Source organism: Centruroides sculpturatus, unplaced genomic scaffold, assembly GCF_000671375.1.
Source record: "Centruroides sculpturatus isolate CEXI.00-Female unplaced genomic scaffold, Cexi_2.0 scaffold174, whole genome shotgun sequence".
In the NCBI taxonomy this organism is placed as follows: domain Eukaryota; kingdom Metazoa; phylum Arthropoda; class Arachnida; order Scorpiones; family Buthidae; genus Centruroides; species Centruroides sculpturatus.
Window position 1 is genome coordinate 24159 of NW_019384420.1, and position 6580 is coordinate 30738.

The window sequence follows — 6580 nt, forward strand, 5'->3', positions numbered from 1 at the left end:
AAAAACATGGGCGATTAAAGTAAACAGGCTGGATGAAAATGAGAAATTATGGATTCCTGGAAAACATGCAGTACTTTGTGAGGTAAGAATCTGAATTTTTATGAGAAAGGACTTCTTTCTGCCTACCTATTTAATGGTACATTGCACATTAATAAACTAAGGCTTGGTAAGGGCGTAATGCCTGCTGGGGTTATTAGATGGCCCAAGAAGGGGATAGTTGATTTGCCTAAGATGCATTTTGAAGCATTAAGCTTCACACCATATTGGGTAAAACGTTCGAATACCAAACGAAGATGTTGTAAGTGTTCTGTTACATCTGCTGAGGCAATGAGCACATCATCAAAATATGGGATGCAAAACTCTAATCCTTGCAGGACCTGATTCATGAAACGCTGGAAGGTAGCAGCTGCGTTAGAGAGACCAAAAGGCATAAAAAGATATTCAAACAATCCAAATGGCGTAGTAACTGCAGTCTTCGGAACGTCCTCTGCTTTTACCGGAATCTGGTGGTACGCCTTTGCTAGGTCTAAGGTGGAGTATATCTGCTTCCCTTCCAACATTTGGACGCAGTCCTGAATGTGTGGCACAGGGTATCGGTCTGGAATGGTGGCTGCATTTAGCCTACGAAAATCACCACAAGGGCACCAGTCCCCATTGCTTTTCGGCACCATATGGAGTGGACTAGCCCAACTACTCTTTGAGGGACGGCAGATGCCTTGTGCAATTAGAAATTCGAACTCCTGTTTCGCTTCTTTTAACTTGTCAGGTGGTAAACGTCGAGGTCTGGAAAAAACTGGGGGTCCCTTGGTTTCGATATGATGCTGTACATTGTGTCGGATGAGGTGGGGTGCCGTGGAAGCTTCGGTCAGCTTGGGAAACTCAGCCAAAAGCTGATGAAATGGCGTATCTTCCCCCACAGATCTAATAGTGGTTGGGGGTCCGGCCATAATCCTGCCTTTAGAGTTCATTTGTGTCAGCGGATCTACAAGACGGCTGCGGCGGATGTCTACCAGTAGTCCGAAGTGACGCAAAAAATCAGCTCCAATAATAGGTTGAGAGACTGCTGCGAGAATGAAAGGCCAGTGGAAAACTCTTCGGAGACCTAGATCTAATTTAAGCAACTTTTGGCCATATGTACTTATTGTGGTCCCATTAGCTGCGAAGAGTTGCAGTGTCTCTGGTGATCGGTTTGCCTGGCTACACGGCACAGGGACAACAGACACGTCCGCCCCTGTGTCCACCAGAAAACGTTTGCATGTCGACTGGTCATAAAGGTATAGGCAGTGTATTTCCAGAGTGCCGCCACTCGCCCCGACGAGTGACGGCCCTTCTAGTTTCCCTGTTGGAAACTACAGGGTTTGACGCACTTCTGTGCTTTCTCTTTGAACCGCTGGTGGTACCAGCATTGGCCTTCATGCTGAGCCCCAGTTCGGCTCTTTGAACGTCTCCGGCGGGTCATGAACCGATCTCTGGTTCGGGATCTATCTCGACTTTCCAGGCATTCAAGGCGGGAGGAGATGTCTAACAGTAATGTTTGTATTCCCTGATCTCCCTGGGTGACCGCTTGTATCGAAACGGCGTTGTCGGCTGCAGCTAGTATCCCGTCTGCCATCTCTGCCAACTTGTCAAGACTGTCATTGGAGATAGCTAAGATCTGTTGAACATTAGACGGCAAACGTTGCAAAAAAAGTGACTTTAATAGGTCGTCGCCTATGTGGGCTGACGCTTTGCTACGCATTTCTAAGAGTAGTCTGGATGGCTTCTTATCCCCTAGCTGCATTCCTGATATTAAGTCTTTTAGCCTCTGCGCCTCACTGTCCGCATATTGCCGGCACAGACGGGCTTTAAGAGCCTCGTATGGCTTATCTACCGGGGATTTAGGATGATATCTGCCACTACTGCTAGCTCCTCGGGCTGGAGTGCCGAAACCACGTGATGGAATTTTGTCACTTCTACCGTGACTCCCGCTAACGAGAATTGCGATTCCATCTGCCTGAACCAAATTTCGGGGTTCGCTCTCCAAAATGGCGGTGGTTTCACGGAAACCTTGGCAACTGTTTCCGTTTGCGATGATTGCATCTCTACTTCGGGGGTCGGTTGAGAAAACAAAATGCTCGTACTTACGACTTAATGTCCAAAAAATAGTTGTCAAGTTCTCGCTGTGACGATCCACAAACTTTCGGATTTCGAGTGTGCGGGTTAGTGAAGCACGTGGTCGACGAATTCGCTAGATCTTCTAATTTGCTGGAAAAAACTGTTTCCTCACTTTGTTCATGACTAATTGAGAATATAGTTGTCCCCTTCTGAAAAATCTACGTGCGATTTTTGCCGATGCTTGCGGATTGAAGTTGGGTGGTCAATGTCCCTCACTCTTGTGCGTGTTCGAGTCCTTTGTTCGGGTCACCAATGTTGGTGTGTTCCCAACTGGTCGATATAATAATTGACGACTTGACAAGATGTATCAATTCTATAACAAACATTTATTCCTATATAATAAATGACTGACTCCAATTTATAATTTTTACATGAGGTTTAAATAGACGTATGGAACGTGGAGCATAGCTACGTGCGACCGATTCGTAAGACGGCTAGTCCAGGAGTGAGTTGGGTCTTGTGATCCTCCTACGCTATGCTCCGGCCCTTTTACAAAAGATGGTTTGCGACTATATACACAAAGTAGTTCGCGACTGTTACTGCTTATCAAGAAAATAGATCGCGACCGCAACAGTAGTCCCCCGCCAGCGATAGCGGGATATTACCAATGTTTATAAGTATTTGGGGTTAAATCTTACTCGACGACCTGCACGTGTGACGGTATCTTGTTGTGGTAGCGAGATTGCTGCTCTCTCTGCTGGGGGTGCTGTTGTTGATGCTTCTGTTGTTGTCTCTGTTGTAGACGGGAGATTCTCTGCATCATCTGCACATATGAATGCTGGTTTAAGTCTGTCAATGTTCACGTTAATGTGTCGATTTCCTACCACTAGTTGAAAAGTTTTGGGTCCTCGTTTTAATACACGGTATGGACCTTCGTACGGCGGTTGTAGTCCTTTTCGGACAGCATCGGTCCTCAGAAAGACGTGTGAACAGGAGGGAAGGTCTCTGTGCACAAACACTGCTGCGTTTTTGGGGGGACGTGCCACAGGTCTGAGTTTTTGTATCTCCTCTCTCAGCCTGCCGACGAAGTTAGCTGGGTCGGGATGGTCGCTCACAGGGGAGAGAAACTCACCTGGTATGCGTATGGGGGCTCCGTAGAGCATCTCTGCTGTTGTTGCCTGGATGTCGTTTTTCCAGGCAGCTCTAAAACCCAAGAGCACTGTAGGGAGTGCCGCGGTCCATCGGCTTCTGGTATGTGCCATAATCGCTGCCTTGAGCTGGCGATGGAACCGCTCCACTTGGCCGTTTGCTGCNTACAAACAATGATAGAAAAACTTGCTTTTTAATTTTTTATAAATTAACTCTATTCTGCGATTTTTTTCGGCAAAGTCGTTGATTACTTTATTATAAAAATTGCTCGTCGTCGACTCCATCAAGGTATTTGATGCTCTTTTTCTATCGAAAGCAACACCAGCGACGACAATTTTTCCTCCGACCGAGTGTTCCTAGCCAATGTATGAATTTGCTTCGTACTTGCTCAACAGACGCACTGGTAGAGGGTACCGTAAAAATTAATGATATTAAATCATATAATTTATTGTTCGAATCGTCATTAATTATAATTCTTTTTACGTCTTAGTGCTAGTACACATTAGGCGTTGGGCATTGTGTTAAATGCGCGTTAGCGGCGTACACACCGCGCGTTTAGCTCGGCGTTCGACGACCGTTCGCACTGGCTCAGTTTGGAAATGGACGTGAAAGTAATTGCTTGTGTGCAGTGCCGGCCCGAAGCAAGTTTAGGATGGAGCGAGATCCTATTATGGCGCCCCCTTGGTTGCCCCTAATTTATACCATTTAATTTTCTTTACCAGAGAGGCGCCCCCTAGGACTTAGCGCCTGGAGAGGCTCTTGTTGGTGTGTTCCCAACTGGTCGATATAATAATTGACGACTTGACAAGATGTATCAATTCTATAACAAACATTTATTCCTATATAATAAATGACTGACTCCAATTTATAATTTTTACATGAGGTTTAAATAGACGTATGGAACGTGGAGCATAGCTACGTGCGACCGATTCGTAAGACGGCTAGTCCAGGAGTGAGTTGGGTCTTGTGATCCTCCTACGCTATGCTCCGGCCCTTTTACAAAAGAGGGTTTGCGACTATATACACAAAGTAGTTCGCGACTGTTACTGCTTATCAAGAAAATAGATCGCGACCGCAACACTCTGCTAGTGTGTGATTACTCTATCATCGCTATAAATGACGATAACAGAGGCAAAGAGAATTTTGAGTGCACCCAATTTTACGAGATAGACTGACATACGGAATGTTTGTGACACTGTATCCAAAACTAAGACAATGTGAACCCAAGTTTTTTAATTATTTTGGAATGTCTATAAAATCATTTGACGATGGCTGGTCTTTTTTGGATTTCATCAATAAATAGATCAGTATCGAAATGATCGTTCTCCATTTCGGCCAACGTGCGTCCACCCTACCCGAAAGCTCGCGATCGAATGTATAACAAAATGGCAGCACACGTATGTCAAAGCGCGCGGCTGACGCCCGCGAAACGCGTGTTCTAACCAAAATCTACGAACCCGCGCTTGGCCAGAAGCGCCCGTTTGCGTGTGTATACCTATGCCGAACTCTTGCTTTTTTAAAAGTGTGTTACCAAAGCGCGCGCTTCAAAACGCCTAACGTTTACTAGCCCTTATGGTGTGTAGCATCCGCCAGCTAAACCGCCAGAGGTTGGTGCTCTGTAAAGCGCGTGAGCCAATGCCTGTAAATTGTCTGCTTTACAACATTCAAGTATTTTCACCTTGGAAGCTGACAATACTGTACAGCGCTTCCATTGGGAATATCCATACACGAATTTAGATTCGAATATACAATAGCAATCTTATCGTTGTTTTTCACATATATTTTATTATTTGCATTATGTATTTTACGTAATACGTAAAATACGTAATACGGTTATAAAAAAATATTAATTTTAAGTAATTCAAAATACTGTACTTTCAAATATCGAAATAATCGCGCAATATGTATTTATATTTTAGAAAATATAAAGAAAGGGATACTGAGAATTGTTTTGTACAGTATAAAAGTAGTATCTACACCACAGAAAGATGACTACATGTAATAAGCTGGTCGATAACAGGACGATAACACTTTTAAAATAACAATTCCTGTTGTCGTGTTTCCTCTGATCATTTTACAGAAAATGGTTTGAGATAAATTTAAAAACCGAATTATTAAATTGATTAGCAAGACCTAAACTAAAGAAAACTTCACTCCCGACAGTACATTTACGAAGTATAGAAAATGAAAATATTAATCAGTCAAATCAAAGAAAGAATCGTTAATTAAAAGGAAATGGGAGAAAAACTGATAGGAAAACATGTAAATAAACAGGATCTATATATATAACCCATTCAACTGTCCGTCTGTCCTGTAACCGTTTGATAACGGACATTAGAGGCGCCCCTATCGTGTGTCATATTTAAAACATTCAAATTAAATTAACAATTTTAATTATTATTTAAATGAACAATATAAATTATTATTATTCATTTGGCCAATAAATTATTATTTGGTCAATATAACAATATAAATAATTCATTATATTTGTAATAGAAATTTATTATTGTCACGGAATGCCTGTAATGTTCACTAGGAGGCGAATAACGAAAAACCGGATAGATTTGAACCGCTACGATAAAACGATAAGGTTTGAAATAGTTAAGCTAATTTTTTAATATAATAATAGAAACCTTTCATGGCACGACCAAAGAAATACGCCACTGTGGAGGAACGTAAAGCTGCCGCTGCTTTAAACATTCCTCATAGGAATCTGTAATACTGCTAAAACGCCCACTAGGGGGCGTCCCGGGCTACTAGTAAATTAGAAGATTCTCTTAAATGTAATGATTTTAAAATTTTACATGATCTTAATTTTAAATTAAAACATGATTCTATTTTAGAAATTGTATTAAAAATAAAAAAAAATCTAGAAAGTTTGTATCTGATTCCTTTTCATCCTGTTTTTATGTAACACTTAACTCAGGGCTGTCCAACTGGCGGCCCGCCAAATAATTTTTACGGCCCCCGAGTACATTTTACTATGAATAAATTTATGTTACTAAATTATTATTATTGTGACCGTAGGGTCGGTGTCTCTTTGACACCACGTCAGGAGACCTAAATCTGACACCACCAAGTCTCTGGGGGACTCGGAAATTGCGACGTTAAGTCCTGCGAGCGGTAGCGGGTGAGCGATTGGATTCGGAGTAGAGGTGAGGAGAGACGAAGAAGTGACTTACTCATCTCTCTCCTCACCTCTACTCCGAATCCAATCGCTCACCCGCTACCGCTCGCAGGACTTAACGTCGCAATTTCCGAGTCCCCCAGAGACTTGGTGGTGTCAGATTTAGGTCTCCTGACGTGGTGTCAACGAGACACCGACCCTACGGTCACA

The 6580-nt window shown here is 43.0% G+C and overlaps 1 pseudogene; it reads right to left on the reverse strand.

Moving 5' to 3' along the window:
• Nucleotides 1-1314: 1314 nt before the first annotated feature.
• Nucleotides 1315-2111, reverse strand: LOC111619369 (annotated as a pseudogene).
• Between the last annotated feature and the right edge of the window lie 4469 nt (nt 2112-6580).